The 21,242-nt window shown below is 32.4% G+C and overlaps 1 protein-coding gene and 1 long non-coding RNA gene across 3 annotated transcripts in view; both read right to left on the bottom strand.

The window, feature by feature from the left end:
* LOC145663623 (uncharacterized) overlaps positions 1-19,310 on the bottom strand; it is a 138,226-nt gene extending 118,916 nt beyond the window's left edge. Inside the window, exon 1 of one of the 2 annotated variants that reach the window (XM_081729754.1) lies at positions 18,934-19,310. The gene's annotated coding sequence lies outside the window, so the exon portion shown is untranslated. The remainder of the gene's footprint in view (positions 1-18,933) is intronic. The other variant, XM_081729728.1, reaches the window with a different exon arrangement.
* On the bottom strand, positions 7,484-9,147 carry LOC145668043 (uncharacterized). The gene is made up of 2 exons (XR_014127957.1): positions 8,858-9,147; positions 7,484-8,003 (listed from the first exon to the last, which is right to left on the bottom strand). It is a non-coding gene; the product is annotated as an uncharacterized LOC145668043 (long non-coding RNA).
* Positions 19,311-21,242: the final 1,932 nt, after the last annotated feature.

Raw genomic sequence — 21,242 nt, 5'->3', positions numbered from 1 at the left:
TTTATATATGTTGTTGAGAAGACCTTCTTCTTTGTAACGATAAACAGATTATTTTGGTCGACGCAGTGTACAATAGTCTTTTGGTGTCAAGTTTGCAGATACCTTTAATTCAAAAGAATTTTGGAAACTGCCTCGTATATAAAGTATTGAAATATTATTACCCCCTTTTTATATTATTATATGTTGTACAAAGGACTTTCCTCTTTGTAATGGTAAACAGTTTCTTGAAATCAACGGGGTGTAAAATAGTCTTATGGTGTTAATTTGGTACATATCTGTAATTCAAAAGAACTTTGGAACTCACCTCGTTTATAAAGTATTTAAATATTATTTCTCCGTTTTTATATTAATATATGTTGTTGAAAATATCTTCCTCTTCGTAATGATATAGAGTTTATTTTGGTCGACGCGGTGTAAAATAGTCTTTTGGTGTCTAGTTGGCAGATACCTTTAATTCAAAAGAACTTTGGACTCACCTCGTATATAGAGTATTTAGATATTATTTTCCCCTTCTTATATTAATATATATATTGTAGAAAGGACCTTCCTATTTGTAACGATAAACTGTTTATTCAGATCGACGGGGTGTAAAATAGCCTTATGGTGTCAAGTTTGCAGATACCTTTAATTCAAAAAAACTTTGGAAATTACCTCGTATATAAAGTATTGAAATATTATTTCCACCTTTTTATATTTATATATGTTGTTGAAAAGACCTTCTTCTTTGTAACGATAAACAGTTTATTTAGATCGACGGGGTGTAAAATAGTCTTTTGCAGCGGCGGCTGGTACTATATGTTGCATGGTTGTGCAACCGGATATTTTTTAATACTAAAACTATTTTTAAGTATTAAAGTAGTGTATTAGTAAAAAATAAACCTCTGCTCTTGAGCGCAAAACAGTATTGATGCATTTCTGAAAAAAGTCAATTAAAAAACGGAAAGAAAGAGAGAGATTTACATTTCCGGTGGCAACTAACGTTGCCACTGGAAGCAGTAACATTGAGCATATGGCAGCGAGCTCCTATCTCTTAACATGGGGAAGTGGATTTATTCTTGCATCGCTCCTATCTTCCCCTATTGGACTCATGCGGTTGCCTTTCTTACCGCAACTGGTCAGCTTCTGTAATAGTTACGAATTCCTCCGCTTAGCAGCGCTTGACTCAATTGATTGGGTGAGCGAGATACAGACGCTTGGAAGAAAGAAGTTATTCACAAAACAAACTCGCAAAGAACAAATATAAGTCTGGTGGTAGCAGGGACGGATCCAGGCTGAAAGTTTGGGGGCGGTCGTTCGAAGTCAATAGATTTTATTTAACATTTATAATACAAAGGTGAAAATTCTTGGGATAAGATTTATTTTTTAAAAAAATCCTATTCTGGGGGGTCGATCGAGTCTCGAAGAAGAAAATGTCTTACTATTGGTCTAATTCCTAGCTCTGTGTCTTTCGTGCACATGATTCTGTGTTCGATTTCCGGCGGAGAGCATAAATTAATATCAAATCATTCACTTCCAATACTCATCTGTCTTCTTTAGCCTAATTTGCTGGAATGTTAAACTACTTTATTATTATTTTTTTTCCATTTTCGAAGGAAAACATCTTAGATTTCATGCTTCTTTACAGACAAAAATACGTGGTTTCTGAAAATGGACTTTTTGTACCGTATATTTATACAAAGAAATGCTAACAAAATGCATATTGTCGGAGGAGAGAGGTGTTTCTGGATCCTAAAGAAAATAAAGCGGAAAATATTTGCGGTAGCGATGCTTTCTATTCAGAGAAACTTGGCGAGCAGCATTTCAGATTTCAATAAAGTCATAGAAAAATGTGAAGCCCAAAAGATGGAAGAGAAGATGGACCTTCCATTCTAAAATAATACATAGTTTATATAATTAAATACTTTTGTTTAACTGCGTGCATGCAATTTTCTTGCTTTTTTCTTCTTTTCGGATTAACGCCATCATCCATGGTTTACAGCACATACTATATATTCGATTTATCTCGTGTTCAATAACATGAGTGTAGAGGTTTTGTATATAAATAGTGTATAAACGTACATTGATAGTACATTAAATCAATATTAGAGAAATAATTTAATCAATAACATACAAATAGAGCTTAAAAGACTTTCCTCTTCATATTTCCTGAATATTTTTGGATAAGACTCAAGAATGCTGGGGGAGGGGAACACTTGCGCGTACCTACATACCTTTATATTGCAACATTGCAACCGGTGCTTGTACAGACTACGAGCCGCTACTGGTCTTTTGGTGTCAAGTTTGCAGATACCTTTAATTCAAAAGAACTTTGGAAATTACCTCGTATATAAAGTATTTAAATATTATTTCCCCCTTTTTATATTATTATATGTTGTACAAAGGACTTTCCTCTTTGTAATGGTAAACAGTTTCTTGAAATCAACGGGGTGTAAAATAATCTTATGGTGTCAAGTTGGCAGATATCTGTAATTCAAAAGAACTTTGGAACTCACCTCGTATATAAAGTATTAAAATATTATTTCCCCCTTTTTATATTTATATATGTTGTTGATAAGACCTTCTTCTTTGTAACGTAAGCAGTTTATTTAGATCGACGGGATGTAAAATAGTCTTTTGGTGTCAAGTTTGCAGATACCTTTAATACAAAAGAACTTTGGAAATTACCTCGTATATAAAGTATTTAAATATTATTTCCTTCTTTTTATATTATTATATGTTGTACAAAGGACTTTCCTCTTTGTAATGGTAAACAGTTTCTTGAAATCGACGGGGTGCAAAATAGTCTTATGGTGTTAAATTGGTACGTATCTGTAATTCAAAAGAACTTTGGAACTCACCTCGTTCATAATGTATTTAAATATTATTTCCCCCTTTTTATATTTATATATGGTGTTGAGAAGACCTTCTTCTTTGTAACGATAAACAGATTATTTTGGTCGACGCAGTGTACAATAGTCTTTTGGTGTCAAGTTTGCAGATACCTTTAATTCAAAAGAATTTTGGAAATTACCTCGTATATAAAGTATTGAAATATTATTTCCCCTTTTTTATATTATTATATGTTGTACAAAGGACTTTCCTCTTTGTAATGGTAAACAGTTTCTTGAAATCAACGGGGTGTAAAATAGTCTTATGGTGTTAATTTGGTACATATCTGTAATTCAAAAGAACTTTGGAACTCACCTCGTTTATAAAGTATTTAAATATTATTTCTCTGTTTTTATATTAATATATGTTGTTGAAAATATCTTCCTCTTCGTAATGATATAGAGTTTATTTTGGTCGACGCGGTGTAAAATAGTCTTTTGGTGTCTAGTTGGCAGATACCTTTAATTCAAAAGAACTTTGGACTCACCTCGTATATAGAGTATTTAGATATTATTTTCCCCTTTTTATATTAATATATATATTGTAGAAAGGACCTTCCTATTTGTAACGATAAACAGTTTATTCAGATCGACGGGGTGTAAAATAGCCTTATGGTGTCAAGTTTGCAGATACCTTTAATTCAAAAGAACTTTGGAAATTACCTCGTATATAAAGTATTGAAATATTATTTCCCGATTTTTATGTTTATATATGTTGTTGAAAAGACCTTCTTCTTTGTAACGATAAACAGTTTATTTAGATCGACGGGGTGTAAAATAGTCTTTTGGTGTCAAGTTTGCAGATTCCTTTAATTCAAAAGAACTTTGGAAATTACCTCGTATATAAAGCATTTAAATATTATTTCCCCCTTTTTATATTATTATATGTTGTACAAAGGACTTTCCTCTTTGTAATGGTAAACAGTTTTTTGAAATCAACGGGGTGTAAAATAATCTTATGGTGTCAAGTTGGCAGATATCTGTAATTCAAAAGAACTTTGGAACTCACCTCGTATATAAAGTATTAAAATATTATTTCCCCCTTTTTATATTTATATATGTTGTTGAAAAGACCTTCTTCTTTGTAACGTAAACAGTTTATTTAGATCGACGGGGTGTAAAATAGTCTTTTGGTGTCAAGTTTGCAGATACCTTTAATTCAAAAGAACTTTGGAAATTACCTCGTATATAAAGTATTTAAATATTATTTCCCCCTTTTTATATTATTATATGTTGTACAAAGGACTTTCCTCTTTGTAATGGTAAAGAGTTTCTTGAAATCAACGGGGTGTAAAATACTCTTATGGTGTTAAATTGGTACATATCTGTAATTCAAAAGAACTTTGGAACTCACCTCGTTCATAATGTATTCAAATATTATTTGCCCCTTTTTATATTTATATATGTTGTTGAAAAGATCTTCTTCTTTGTAACGATAAACAGTTTATTTTGGTCGACGCGGTGTACAATAGTCTTTTGGTGTCAAGTTGGCAGATACCTTTAATTCAAAAGAACTTTGGAACTCACCTCGTATATAGAGTATTTAAATATTATTTCCCCCTTTTTATATTAATATATGTTGTACGAAGTACACTCCTCTTTGTAATGCTAAACAGTTTCTTGAAATCTACGGGGTGTAAAATAGTCTTTTGGTGTCAAGTTGGCAGATATCTCTAACTCAAAAGAACTTTGGAACTCACCTCGTATATAAAGTATGTAATATTATGTCCCCCATTTTATATTAATATATGTTTTACAAAGGACCTTCCTCTTTGTAATGATAAACAGTTTATTTAGATTGACGGGGTGTAAAATAGTCTTATACGTCAAGTTGGCAGATATCTGTAATTCAAAAGAACTTTGGAACTCACCTCGTATATAAAGTATTTAAATTATATTTCCCCCTTTTTAAATTAATATATGTTGTAGAAAGGGCGTTCCTTTTTGTAATAATAAACAGTTTGTTGAGATCGACGGGGTGTAAAATAGTCTTATTGTGTCAAGTTTGCAGATACGTTTAATTCAAAAGAACTTTGGAACTCACCTCGTATATAGAGTATTTAAATATTATTTCCCCCTTTTTATATTAATATATATTGTAGAAAGGACCTTCCTATTTGTAACGATAAACAGTTTATTTAGATGGATGGGGTGTAAAATGGTCTTATGGTGGCAAGTTGGCAGATATCTGTAATTCAAAAGAACTTTGGAACTCACCTCATATATAAAGTATTTAAATATTATTTCCCCCTTTTTAAATTAATATATGTTGTAGAAAGGGCCTTCCTTTTTGTAATAATAAACAGTTTATTTAGATGGATGGGGTGTAAAATAGTCTTATGGTGTTAAGTTGGTACATATCTGTAATTCAAAAGAACTTTGGAACTCATCTCGTATATAAAGTATTTAAATATTATTTCCTCGTTTTTATATTAATATATGTTATTGAAAACACCTTCCTCTTCGTAATGATATAGAGTTTATTTTGGTCGACGCGGTGTAAAATAGTCTTTTGGTGTCAAGTTGGCAGATACCTTTAATTAAAAAAACTTTGGAACTCACCTCGTATATAGAGTATTTAAATATTTTTCCCCCTTTTTATATTAATATATGTTGTAGAAAGGACCTTCCTATTTGTAACGATAAACAGTTTATTTAGATCGACGGGGTGTAAAATAGTCTTATGGTGTCAAGTTTGCAGATATCTGTAATTCAAAAGAACTTTGGAACTCACCTCGTTTATTAAGTATTTAAATATTATTTCCCCCTTTTTATATTAATATATGTTGTTGAAAAGACCTTCCTCTTCGTAATGATATAGAGTTTATTTTTGTCGACGCGGTTTAAAATAGTCTTTTGGTGTCAAGTTGGCAGACACGTTTAATTCAAAAGAATTTTGGAACTCACCTCGTATATAGAGTATTTAAATATTATTTCCCCCTTTTTGTAATAATATATATGTTAAAAAGGTCCTTTTTCTTTGTAATGATAAACAGTTTATTTAGATCGATGCGTGTAAAATAGTCTTATGGTGTGAAGTTGGAAGATATCTGTAATTCAAAAGAACTTTGGAACTCACCTCGTATATAAAGTATTAAAATATTATTTCCCCCTTTTTATATTTATATATGTTGTTGAAAAGACCTTCTTCTTTGTAACGTAAACAGTTTATTTAGATCGACGTGGTGCAAAATAGTCTTTTGGTGTCAAGTTTGCAGATACCTTTAATTCAAAAGAACTTTGGAAATTACCTCGTATATAAAGTATTGGAATATTATTTCCCCCTTTTTATATTATTATATGTTGTACAAAGGACTTTCCTCTTTGTAATGGTAAACAGTTTCTTGAAATCAACGGGGTGCAAAATAGTCTTATGGTGTTAAATTGGTACGTATCTGTAATTCAAAAGAACTTTGGAACTCACTTCGTTCATAATGTATTGAAATATTATTTCCCTTTTTTTATATTTATATATGTTGTTGAGAAGACCTTCTTCTTTGTAACGATAAACAAATTATTTTGATCGACGCAGTGTACAATAGTCTTTTGGTGTCAAGTTTGCAGATACCTTTAATTCAAAAGAATTTTGGAAACTACCTCGTATATAAAGTATTGAAATATTATTTCCCCCTTTTTATATTATTATATGTTGTACAAAGGACTTTCCTCTTTGTAATGGTAAACAGTTTCTTGAAATCAACGGGGTGTAAAATAGTCTTATGGTGTTAATTTGGTACATATCTGTAATTCAAAAGAACTTTGGAACTCACCTTGTTTATAAAGTATTTAAATATTATTTCTCCGTTTTTATATTAATATATGTTGTTGAAAATATCTTCCTCTTCGTAATGATATAGAGTTTATTTTGGTCGACGCGGTGTAAAATAGTCTTTTGGTGTCTAGTTGGCAGATACCTTTAATTCAAAAGAACTTTGGACTCACCTCGTATATAGAGTATTTAGATATTATTTTCCCCTTCTTATATTAATATATATATTGTAGAAAGGACCTTCCTATTTGTAACGATAAACAGTTTATTCAGATCGACGGGGTGTAAAATAGCCTTATGGTGTCAAGTTTGCAGATACCTTTAATTCAAAAGAACTTTGGAAATTACCTCGTATATAAAGTATTGAAATATTATTTCCGCCTTTTTATATTTATATATGTTGTTGAAAATACCTTCTTCTTTGTAACGATAAACAGTTTATTTAGATCGACGGGGTGTAAAATAGTCTTTTGGTGTCAAGTTTGCAGATACCTTTAATTCAAAAGAACTTTGGAAATTACCTCGTATATAAAGTATTTAAATATTATTTCCCCCTTTTTATATTATTATATGTTGTACAAAGGACTTTCCTCTTTGTAATGGTAAACAGTTTCTTGAAATCAACGGGGTGTAAAATAATCTTATGGTGTCAAGTTGGCAGATATCTGTAATTCAAAAGAACTTTGGAACTCACCTCGTATATAAAGTATTAAAATATTATTTCCCCCTTTTTATATTTTGTACCATAAGTAAAAAATTAAATATTAAAGAAATCAAAATCAAAATAAATTGTTTGAAATCAATAACTAAGGGAACAGTAAATTCTTATATCAAATTAAGAGTGCAATTAAACGAATGGTTGCAATCTCTTATTGTCATAAAATGACAATATTTTATTGATGAAACAACTGACTTACAATGGTAGTATAGTGGAAATTTTTGTAACAATATAAATTATTTAACAGTGAACATCCAAGAGTACTGAATACAGATTATCAGATTAGTATGTCAGATTAATTGTATAACAGATCATTATAATTTTACTCAATGCTTAACCAAACGGAAATAACCTAAATATTTAAACATTCAAATCTGCCTGTCACTTTCAGAGACCTCCTAATTTCATGTCACATGCAAAATAGACAGTTAAAGTTCTCTGTAGTCATACATTACCTTATTGCATATTTCGCTTGGTCTTGGCCGGACAATGGTCTTTCTTGCGGCATTTGTAATTTCGTATAGACCATTCCATTGCGATTCTGGATACAGGATCCAGAATGCAGAATGCAGAATGATTTTTTACTTGCAAACTTGGTCATTTTATATGGACTATTGTCCTTGTTTACTTTAATTATTTTTCCTTTTAACTTTGCCAAAAGCCACCATAAAAATTTCTAAAATCTTAGGAAAGTCCTAATTACAATTTCTGAAAAATATTATTGTTATCTAATGATGTACAAATAAGTTTTTTTGAACTTTAATTTACCCTGAGGTTTACTCTCATCTTTTCGTGATTTTATCCGAATTGTTAATTACTACTGACAAGCAATGTTATTTGACTACAGGTGATTCTTGACTATTTTGCTTCTGCTTCCAACGATTTCTTGATTACAAGTACTGTCCTTGTGAGTTTTTAAAAATAATATGATGCATGTATCCAAAAGTTAAAATATTACAGAAAACTTAGTTCCATCTTCACCTACCAAATTGCCATTATAATTTTTATGAAAAAATGATTTTTTAAATTCTCAGTTCATGGTTTCATTACATTACCCCACCAACTGTAAAAAATTCCTGAACAGTACCTTTAGCGTATGTCATTAGTTTTTTAATTCTTAGTTCGAATAAACAATGAATAAATTGGCAAACACTAAACACTGTGAAAAACACTGGGGGGTGAACATAATGTCCACTTGAATGATTGTGGTCTCACTTCAGACACTGGGAGGTGAAAAACGGGGTCTTCTAATTGTCCTTATCGTGGCCATCGATAAACGAAGAATGTCCCTAGTCACTCCACAGAAATCGAAGTGAAGACTGAATGAAATGGTAGATGATGTGAACTGCAACTGGGCCTCTGTAAATGCAGACGCTGAGAGTTGCGACTGACAGTAGGCAACCGATAGTGGTTCCTATAGATGGTCCTCCTCTTGATATGTACTCGGGACCGTCGTGAAGGATGATGAACAGCTACGCATTTGGTGTGGCATTTGGGCGTCACCTTTTGCTGGGAGCTGCGAATTAACGATGTCCTGGCCAAACCAAGGACCCTTGATGACGGATGAAAAACAGCTTGGCGTCTCGGTGTCCCTCGTGTGGACTGGAGGCGAGCTAAAGCTGCGGTGATTGGTTTTCCAAGTTCTGGAATCGAACCCTGGACCTTTATGATGATGGGACAGCTGTGGCACTGGAACATTTCAACAAGATCTGGAGCCAAGGGCTGTCAGACTTTGGAGCAACCTTGTGTTGCTGAATGATGAAAGTAACGATGTATCCGTGGTGAAACAGGAACGGGAGGAGATTCTGGCTGTTGTGGTGGTGATTCTGGAACTGCTGGCGTAGAAGCTCGGCATAACTGCAAGGACTAGTTGACCATTAGGTGTTCTAGCTCTGGAGAAAGATGGCTGGATCGGCATGTGAGAGGCGCTGGAGAAACAGAAGCGGGCAGGCCAATGCTGGTACAGGAACGTCTGGAAGATGGCCCTTGTAGAGGCTGGAAGTAGTATCTGGAACTGGACCATCTCGAAGAAGGATGTGCCCATGCTGGTGGACTACATTTTGCTGGAGAAGGAACTGGCCTCCTGCAGTGACATCTCTTTGCAGTTGCATAATGACAAAAGAAATTGCATTAGTTTTTTTATTTTTTTTTAACTTTTCATGTTTTTGTCGTATTGCAATATAAGGTAAAGTCGAACAATATCGAAAATTTATGGTAGAGATATGTTTAAAGTATTATTATTGAGAAATATTTTGTTTTTGACAAATATTATATAATAAGAACAAGGAAGTTTTCGCAGCAACTGTGTTTGTTTACTGGTGGTTAATGACCCAGAAACGAAAGAATGACACTCCAACCGTTATTAGATGGAATGTTATGATTAGAATTGTAGCGGAAGAAAGTGTGTTTTTCTGAAAAGTGAAAAGTGTCCTGTGATGTCATGTCCTCGTGAGAGTGCGATTACCTGTGCGTAAATGTTATTGTTAGTGATTTAACTTGTGCTGATGTAGTGATTTCTCGTGTTGTTGTTTTGTGTCTATAATGATATGATTGTGGTGTCTCAGGTAAGTCCTATAATAATGAAATTAACGTAGATACTGGCTATATCATCTGAGCATAGGAATTGAATATTAGCCTTCCCCCCACAAAGAAGACTAATATAGGGCGGTAAAATATTCCTGGCTACCCCAATTCCAGGAATATTTTTTACCTCGATCTATTGTAAGAGCATGATTTACTGACAAAAGAGGAAATTCAAATACAAACCCTCGCGACGCGACTCCCCAAAACGCCACGTGTAGTGAGTATGTTTCAACTCAATTTTGTCAGTATGGCAATTTGGTAGGTGAAGATGGAACTAAGTTTTCTGTAATATTTTAACTTTTGGATACATGCATCATATTATTTTTAAAAACTCACAAGGACAGTACTTGTAATCAAGAAATCGTTGGAAGCAGAAGCAAAATAGTCAAGAATCACCTGTAGTCAAATAACATTGCTTGTCAGTAGTAATTAACAATTCGGATAAAATCACGAAAAGATGAGAGTAAACCTCAGGGTAAATTAAAGTTCAAAAATACTTATTTGTACATCATTAGATAACAATAATATTTTTCAGAAATTGTAATTAGGACTTTCCTAAGATTTTAGAAATTTTTATGGTGGCTTTTGGCAAAGTTAAAAGGAAAAATAATTAAAGTAAACAAGGACAATAGTCCATATAAAATGACCAAGTTTGCAAGTAAAAAATCATTCTGCATTCTGCATTCTGGATCCTGTATCCAGAATCGCAATGGAATGGTCTATACGAAATTACAAATGCCGCAAGAAAGACCATTGTCCGGCCAAGACCAAGCGAAATATGCAATAAGGTAATGTATGACTACAGAGAACTTTAACTGTCTATTTTGCATGTGACATGAAATTAGGAGGTCTCTGAAAGTGACAGGCAGATTTGAATGTTTAAATATTTAGGTTATTTCCGTTTGGTTAAGCATTGAGTAAAATTATAATGATCTGTTATACAATTAATCTGACATACTAATCTGATAATCTGTATTCAGTACTCTTGGATGTTCACTGTTAAATAATTTATATTGTTACAAAAATTTCCACTATACTACCATTGTAAGTCAGTTGTTTCATCAATAGAAACCATGAACTGAGAATTTAAAAAATCATTTTTTCATAAAAATTATAATGGCAATTTGGTAGGTGAAGATGGAACTAAGTTTTCTGTAATATTTTAACTTTTGGATACATGCATCACATTATTTTTAAAAAACTCACAAGGACAGTACTTTTAATCAAAAAATCGTTGGAAGCAGAAGCAAAATAGTCAAGAATCACCTGTAGTCAAATAACATTGCTTGTCAGTAGTAATTAACAATTCGGATAAAATCATGAAAAAGATGAAAGCAAACCTCAGGGTAAATTAAAGTTCAAAAATACTTATTTGTACATCATTAGATAACAATAATATTTTTCAGAAATTGTAATTAGGACTTTCCTAAGATTTTGTAAATTTTTATGGTGGCTTTTGGCAAAGTTAAAAGAAAAAATGATTTTTTAAATTCTCAGTTCATGGTTTCATTACAATTTATATATGTTGTTGAAAAGACCTTCTTCTTTGTAACGTAAACAGTTTATTTAGATCGACGGGGTGTAAAATAGTCTTTTGGTGTCAAGTTTGCAGATACCTTTAATACAAAAGAACTTTGGAAATTACCTCGTATATAAAGTATTTAAATATTATTTCCTTCTTTTTATATTATTATATGTTGTACAAAGGACTTTCCTCTTTGTAATGGTAAACAGTTTCTTGAAATCGACGGGGTGCAAAATAGTCTTATGGTGTTAAATTGGTACGTATCTGTAATTCAAAAGAACTTTGGAACTCACCTCGTTCATAATGTATTTAAATATTATTTCCCCCTTTTTATATTTATATATGTTGTTGAGAAGACCTTCTTCTTTGTAACGATAAACAGATTATTTTGGTCGACGCAGTGTACAATAGTCTTTTGGTGTCAAGTTTGCAGATACCTTTAATTCAAAAGAATTTTGGAAATTACCTCGTATATAAAGTATTGAAATATTATTTCCCCTTTTTTATATTATTATATGTTGTACAAAGGACTTTCCTCTTTGTAATGGTAAACAGTTTCTTGAAATCAACGGGGTGTAAAATAGTCTTATGGTGTTAATTTGGTACATATCTGTAATTCAAAAGAACTTTGGAACTCACCTCGTTTATAAAGTATTTAAATATTATTTCTCCGTTTTTATATTAATATATGTTGTTGAAAATATCTTCCTCTTCGTAATGATATAGAGTTTATTTTGGTCGACGCGGTGTAAAATAGTCTTTTGGTGTCTAGTTGGCAGATACCTTTAATTCAAAAGAACTTTGGACTCACCTCGTATATAGAGTATTTAGATATTATTTTCCCCTTTTTATATTAATATATATATTGTAGAAAGGACCTTCCTATTTGTAACGATAAACAGTTTATTCAGATCGACGGGGTGTAAAATAGCCTTATGGTGTCAAGTTTGCAGATACCTTTAATTCAAAAGAACTTTGGAAATTACCTCGTATATAAAGTATTGAAATATTATTTCCCCCTTTTTATATTTATATATGTTGTTGAAAAGACCTTCTTCTTTGTAACGATAAACAGTTTATTTAGATCGACGGGGTGTAAAATAGTCTTTTGGTGTCAAGTTTGGAGATTCCTTTAATTCAAAAGAACTTTGGAAATTACCTCGTATATAAAGTATTTAAATATTATTTCCCCCTTTTTATATTATTATATGTTGTACAAAGGACTTTCCTCTTTGTAATGGTAAGCAGTTTCTTGAAATCAACGGGGTGTAAAATAATCTTATGGTGTCAAGTTGGCAGATATCTGTAATTCAAAAGAACTTTGGAACTCACCTCGTATATAAAGTATTAAAATATTATTTCCCCCTTTTTATATTTATATATGTTGTTGAAAAGACCTTCTTCTTTGTAACGTAAACAGTTTATTTAGATCGACGGGGTGTAAAATAGTCTTTTGGTGTCAAGTTTGCAGATACCTTTAATTCAAAAGAACTTTGGAAATTACCTCGTATATAAAGTATTTAAATATTATTTCCCCCTTTTTATATTATTATATGTTGTACAAAGGACTTTCCTCTTTGTAATGGTAAACAGTTTCTTGAAATCAACGGGGTGTAAAATACTCTTATGGTGTTAAATTGGTACATATCTGTAATTCAAAAGAACTTTGGAACTCACCTCGTTCATAATGTATTTAAATATTATTTGCCCCTTTTTATATTTATATATGTTGTTGAAAAGATCTTCTTCTTTGTAACGATAAACAGTTTATTTTGGTCGACGCGGTGTACAATAGTCTTTTGGTGTCAAGTTGGCAGATACCTTTAATTCAAAAGAACTTTGGAACTCACCTCGTATATAGAGTATTTAAATATTATTTCCCCCTTTTTATATTAATATATGTTGTACGAAGTACACTCCTCTTTGTAATGCTAAACAGTTTCTTGAAATCTACGGGGTGTAAAATAGTGTTATGGCGTTAATTTGGTACATATCTGTAATTCAAAAGAACTTTGGAACTCACCTCGTATATAAAGTATTTAAATTATATTTCCTTCTTTTTAAATTAATATATGTTGTAGAAAGGGCGTTCCTTTTTGTAACGATAAACAGTTTATTTAGATCGACGGGGTATAAAATAGTCTTTTGGTGTCAAGTTGGCAGATATCTCTAACTCGAAAGAACTTTGGAACTCACCTCGTATATAAAGTATGTAATATTATGTCCCCCATTTTATATTAATATATGTTTTACAAAGGACCTTCCTCTTTGTAATGATAAACAGTTTATTTAGATTGACGGGGTGTAAAATAGTCTTATACGTCAAGTAGGCAGATATCTGTAATTCAAAAGAACTTTGGAACTCACCTCGTATATAAAGTATTTAAATTATATTTCCCCCTTTTTAAATTAATATATGTTGTAGAAAGGGCGTTCCTTTTTGTAATAATAAACAGTTTGTTGAGATCGACGGGGTGTAAAATAGTCTTATTGTGTCAAGTTTGCAGATACGTTTAATTCAAAAGAACTTTGGAACTCACCTCGTATATAGAGTATTTAAATATTATTTCCCCCTTTTTGTAATAATATATGTGTTAAAAAGGTCCTTTTTCTTTGTAATGATAAACAGTTTATTTAGATCGATGCGTGTAAAATAGTCTTATGGTGTGAAGTTGGAAGATATCTGTAATTCAAAAGAACTTTGGAACTCACCTCGTATATAAAGTATTTGAATATTATTTCCCCCTTTTTATATTTATATATGTTGTTCAAAAGACCTTCTTCTTTGTAACGATAAACAGTTTAATTAGATCGACGGGGTATAAAATAGTCTTTTGGTGTCAAGTTTGCAGATACCTTTAATTCAAAAGAACTTTGGAAATTACCTCGTGTATAAAGTATTTATATATTATTTCCCCCCTTTTTATATTAATATATGTTGTAGGAAGTACATTCCTCTTTGTAGCGATAAACAGTTTCTTGAAATCTACGGGGTGTAAAATTGTCTAATGGTGTTAAGTTCGTACATATCTGTAATTCAAAAGAACTTTGGAACTCACCTCGTTTATAAAGTATTTAAATATTATTTCTCCGTTTTTATATTAATATATGTTGTTGAAAATATCTTCCTCTTCGTAATGATATAGAGTTTATTTTGGTCGACGCCGTGCAAAATAGTCTTTTGGTGTCAAGTTGGCAGATACCTTTAATTCAAAAGAACTTTGGAACTCACCTCGTATATAGAGTATTTAAATATTATTTCCCCCCTTTTATATTTATATATGTTGTTGAAAAGACCTTCCTATTTGTAACGATAAACAGTTTATTTTGGTCGACGCGATGTACAATAGTCTTTTGGTGTCAAGTTTGCAGATACCTTTAATTCAAAATATTGGAACTCACCTCGTATATAAAGTATTTAAATATTATTTCCCCCTGTAACGATAAACAGTTTATTTTGGTCGACGCGGTGTACAATAGTCTTTTGGTGTCAAGTTTGCAGATACCTTTAATTCAAAAGAATTTTGGAAATTACCTCGTATATAAAGTATTGAAATATTATTTCCCCCTTTTTATATTATTATATGTTGTACAAAGGACTTTCCTCTTTGTAATGGTAAACAGTTTCTTGAAATCAACGGGGTGTAAAATAGTCTTATGGTGTTAATTTGGTACATATCTGTAATTCAAAAGAACTTTGGAACTCACCTCGTTTATAAAGTATTTAAATATTACTTCTCCGTTTTTATATTAATATATGTTGTTGAAAATATCTTCCTCTTCGTAATGATTTAGAGTTTATTTTGGTCGACGCGGTGTAAAATAGTCTTTTGGTGTCAAGTTGGCAGATACCTTTAATTCAAAAGAACTTTGGACTCACCTCGAATATAGAGTATTTAAATATTATTTTCCCCTTTTTATATTAATATATATATTGTAGAAAGGACCTTCCTATTTGTAACGATAAACAGTTTATTCAGATCGACGGGGTGTTAAATAGTCTTATGGTGTCAAGTTTGCAGATACCTTTAATTCAAAAGAACTTTGGAAATTACCTCGTATATAAAGTATAGAAATATTATTTCGCCCTTTTTATATTTATATATGTTGTTGAAAAGACCTTCTTCTTTGTAACGATAAACAGTTTATTTAGATCGACGGGGTTTAAAATAGTCTTTTGGTGTCAAGTTTGAAGATACCTTTAATTCAAAAGAACTTTGGAAATTACCTCGTATATAAAGTATTTAAATATTATTTCCCCCTTTTTATATTATTATATGTTGTACAAAGGACTTTCCTCTTTGTAATGGTAAACAGTTTCTTGAAATCAACGGGGTGTAAAATAATCTTATGGTGTCAAGTTGGCAGATATTTGTAATTCAAAAGAACTTTGGAACTCACCTCGTATATAAAGTATTAAAATATTATTTCCCCCTTTTTATATTTATATATGTTGTTGAAAAGACCTTCTTCTTTGTAACGTAAACAGTTCATTTAGATCGACGGGGTGTAAAATAGTCTTTTGGTGTCAAGTTTGCAGATACCTTTAATTCAAAAGAACTTTGGAAATTACCTCGTATATAAAGTATTGAAATATTATTTCCCCCTTTTTATATTATTATATGTTGTACAAAGGACTTTCCTCTTTGTAATGGTAAACAGTTTCTTGAAATCAACGGGGTGCAAAATAGTCTTATGGTGTTAAATTGGTACGTATCTGTAATTCAAAAGAACTTTGGAACTCACCTCGTTCATAATGTATTTAAATACTATTTCCCCCTTTTTATATTTATATATGTTGTTGAGAAGACCTTCTTCTTTGTAACGATAAACAGTTTATTTTGGTCGACGCGGTGTACAATAGTCTTTTGGTGTCAAGTTGGCAGATACCTTTAATTCAAAAGAACTTTGGAACTCACCTCGTATATAGAGTATTTAAATATTATTTCCCCCTTTTTATATTAATGTATGTTGTACGAAGTACACTCCTCTTTGTAATGATAAACAGTTTCGTGAAATCTGCGGGGTGTAAAATAGTCTTATGGTGTCAAGTTGGCAGATATCTGTAAATTAAAAGAACTTTGGAACTCACCTCGTATATAAAGTATTTAAATATTATTTCCCCCTTTTTATATTTATATATGTTGTAGAAAGGTCCTTCCTCTTTGTAATGATAAACAGTTTATTTAGATCGACGGGGTGTAAAATAGTCTTGTGGTGTCAAGTTGGCAGATATCTGTAATTCAAAAGAACTTTTGAACTCACCTCGTATGTAAAGTATTTAAATATTATTTCCCCCTTTTTATATTAATATATGTTGTACAAAGGACCTTCCTCTTTGTAATGATAAACAGTTTCTTGAAATCTACGGGGTGTAAAATAGTCTTTTTGTGTCAAGTGGGCAGATATTTTTAACTCAAAAGAACTTCGGAAATCACCTCGTATATAAAGTATTGAAAAAATTTTCCCCCCTTTTTATATTAATATATGTTGTAGAAAGAACGTTCCTCTTTGTAATGATAAACAGTTTATTTAGATCGACGGGGTGTAAAATAGTCTTATGGTGTCAAGTTGGCAGATATCTCTAATTCAAAAGAACTTTGGAACTCATCTCGCATATAAAGTATTTAAATATTATTTCCCCCTTTTTATATTAATATATGTGTTAAAAAGATTTTTCATCTTTGTAATGATATACAGTTTATTTAGATCGACGGGGTGTAAAATAGTCTTATGGTGTCAAGTTTGCAGATATCTGTAATTCAAAAGAATTTTGGAACTCACCTCGTTTATTAAATATTTAAATATTATTTCCCCATTTTTATATTAATATATGTGTTAAAAAGATTTTTCCTCTTTGTAATGATATACAGTTTATTGAAATCTACGGGGTGTAAAATTGTCTTATGGTGTCAAGTTGGCTGATATCTGTAATTGAAAGAACTTTGGAACTCACCTCGTATATGAAGTATTTAAATATTATTTCCCCCTTTTTATATTAATATATGTTGTAGAAAAGACCTTCCTCTTTGTAATGAAAAACAGTTTCTTGAAATCTACGGGGTGTAAAATAGTCTTGTGGTGTCAAGTTGGCCGATATCTGTAATTCAAAAGAACTTTGGAACTCTCCTCGTTTTTTAAGTATTGAAATACCAAATTCTCCTTTTTATATTAATATATGTTGTAGAAAGGACCTTCCTCTTTGTAACGATAAACAGTTTATTTAGATCGACGGGGAATGAAATAGTCTTTTGGTGTCAAGTTGGCAGATATCTCTAACTCAAAAGAACTTTGGAACTCACCTCGTATATAAAGTATGTAATATTATGTCCCCCATTTTATATTAATATATGTTTTACAAAGGACCGTCCTCTTTGTAATGATAAACAGTTTATTTAGATCGACGGGGTGTAAAATAGTCTTTTGGTGTCAAGTTGGCAGATATCTCTAACTCAAAAGAACTTTGGAACTCACCTCGTATATAAAGTATGTAATATTATGTCCCCCATTTTATATTAATATATGTTTTACAAAGGACCGTCCTCTTTGTAATGATAAACAGTTTATTTAGATCGACGGGGTGTAAAATAGTCTTTTGGTGTCAAGTTGGCAGATATCTCTAACTCAAAAGAACTTTGGAACTCTCCTCGTTTTTTAAGTATTGAAATATTATTTTCTCCTTTTTATATTAATATATGTTGTAGAAAGGATTTTCCTCTTTGGAACGATAAACACTTTATTTAGATCGACGGGGTATAAAATAGTCTTTTGGTGTCAAGTTGGCAGATATCTCTAACTCAAAAGAACTTTGGAACTCACCTCGTATATAAATTATGTAATATTATGTCCCCCATTTTATATTAATATATGTTTTACAAAGGACCTTCCTCTTTGTAATGATAAACAGTTTATTTAGATCGACGGGGTGTAAAATAGTCTTATGATGTGAAGTTGGCATATATCTGTAATTCAAAAGAACTTTGGAACTCAGTTCGTATATTAAGTATTTAAATATTATTTCCCCCTTTTTATTTTGTTATATGTTGTAGAAAGGACCTTGCCCTTTGTAAAAATATGGGCCTTATTTAAATCGGTGGGGTGTAAATTAGTGTAATGACGTGACGTTTGGGGATATTCTGAAATGAAGAAAGTTTTGAAGTTCCGTTTTTTGTAATTTATTTCAATAATATTTCATTTCTTAGTATTCTTCTTAGTCGATATTAATCACTATTTGTTTGGAATTTGTGGTTATGATGGCGGGTTTGTTTGTTTAGTTTTCTGATAATTTATTTCTATTTGTACTGGCAACCCTGGTAAGTGTTGAATTGTCTGCGGACGAACGTCTGCCAAAATCACTCCCGTTAAGTAGGACTGATTTGGTTTAGTAGTGTAAGATAGAGATAGGAGTTTTGAAATCAAAAATAAATTCTTTACGTGTACTGGTTCCCATAACTGTCCTTACTACTCTTACCCTATTTTGTGCTGGTTTACTTTTAGCACACCACATTTTGGAAGATTTACAGATAAAATTCAGTACTTTGCATGAAAAGACATATTTATAAACAACAAATTTCAGTACATTGTGAACTAAAATCACAAAGGGAAGTTACAAACAAGGTCACTGGGATAGAACGTGGGCAAAAATTGAACTGGAAGGCCTCGTATTACATGTGAGGAAGATTGTTGTACTATTGTAGCAGGGGCTGCTAAATATGCGATTCGAACTGGTATTGGTCGCTGGAAGTGTGACGTCACGCGGAAGAGAGGAAATCGCGTCTTCTGCTTTTATCATATACTTTTTGTATACTCCGAGCATTTTGTAACTTCATTTGCTTGTTGAAACTACATAGAGACAAAAAATATTACTAATTCTAACACTACAAATACGCAGGGTAAATTGCTATATTATAATAAATTTATATAAATGTTATCATCCATTCATTGTTATTGTTTTATGAATATTGATAGGAAATGTGGTTATAGTATAAGTAAAGCCGCGTCAGTTCCCGAAGGAGCTGGACGCTCATACTTTTAGGGATTATTCAGTGAGTATCTACGAACTTACCAAGGGGGTAACAAAGAGACTTTGATTTACTTCTTGACTGATACGAAAATAAAAAAAAAAGAACGTACCTGTGCTTTATATCTGCATGTGTAGGTACCTTGTACTTTATGACTGTGTGTGTGTGTGTGTAGGGGGGAATTTATCGCATATCGCATGTCTTGTGCACATGGATACTTCTTACTATTGCACTACGTAGAAAATTTATGGTATTTCATGTAGGCCCTACAAGTGGTAATAGAACACACAAGAAACGCAGATCAGGGGGTTCTCATGTGTACTATTACCGGAAATGTTAGTGATAATTCCCATTACAGCCCTCAGAAGTCACAGAACCCGGAACGCATTGATTGTTTTTCCTTGCACTGTGTTTCTTCATTGTTTGGGCTTTGTTTTTTAGGTTGGGATTGCTCAAATAAATGTTCTTGATTTTACGTGTGTTTCTACTATATTTTGGGTTCAGTTCGCGGAAAATGTGCCCGAACAAAATTCGTAAGCGTGAGTGCCAGGAGGCTAATAACTGGAAGTCTCGTTAAAGAGCCAAAACCTGACTAAGCACGAGCCTGAATGAAGGATGTGAGCCCAAGCAAAAATTAGTACAAGCCCTACTAACGCCAGTGAACTCGAGTCCCACTGAATGTTAAAGTCTGAGCCCAAGTAAGCGCTTGCCAGAAAGATCAGAAAGCACGAGCTCCAAGGAACATAGTTAGTGCAAGCCTCATTGAAAGATATAAGCCCGGGGCCAAATAACCACGAGCTTCAACGAGAATAATGAGCACGAGCAGTGCCGGATTTACGTATAAGCTTAAAAAAAAAAAGAAAAAAAACTATATCTTAGGGCCCACGCTGCTGGGGGTCCCAAACAATTAAAAGAAAATCTTTATGCACATTTCCAAAATATAAGAAAAAACAATAAATTATATATATATATATATATATATATATATATATATATATATATATATATATATATATATATATATATATATAATCAACTATAGTGCTTGTTGTTGTGTAGACTTTTATGAAGTAAGTAATGGGACCTCCTCTGCTAGCCTCCTTCCTAAAATATCACTAAGTTTCTTCATTTCCTGCACACATAAAGGGGCCCCTCTATGACAAAATACATAAAGGGCCCCCACCAAGCCTAAATCCGGCTCTGAGCACGGGCCCACTGAAAACCGCGCTGGTATCAGTGAGCTCGAGTTATATCGATGGTAGTGAGATCGAGCCCAGCTGACGGAAGTGAGCCAACACAAGTGAGCACGAGTCCAATCCAGATTAGTGTGTCCTAATCCAAGCAAGTGCGTGACCCGAGGAGACTAGAGAGTTCGAACCTCATTAAAGAATGTGAGTCCTAGACCAAGAAAGCGCAAGCCTCAACGAGAATAAATAGCGCAAACCCCACTGAAAATATGGAACCCGAGCTCACATTAATACACACTGGTGTCAATGAGTTTGAGCCCCATTAATGAGTGAGCTCGAGAACAGTTGACGGGAGACAGCACGCGCGAGTGAGCAAGAGTCCATTTAAGATTAGTGATCCCGAGCCTAACTAATCTCGTGCTCGCTCGAAATAGATTAGTGTGCGCGATCTCCAAGGAGCCTAGTGAGAGTGAGCCTCACTGAAGGATGTGAGACCGAGACCGAGTAAACGTGAGCCTCATTGAAGGATATAAGCACGAGCTTGAGTAAGAGCGAACCTTAACGAGAATAGT

Source organism: Thermobia domestica, chromosome 1, assembly GCF_964235325.1.
Source record: "Thermobia domestica chromosome 1, izTheDome1.hap1.1, whole genome shotgun sequence".
NCBI lineage: Eukaryota > Metazoa > Arthropoda > Insecta > Zygentoma > Lepismatidae > Thermobia > Thermobia domestica.
This window is presented reverse-complemented; position numbering and strand designations above follow the sequence as displayed.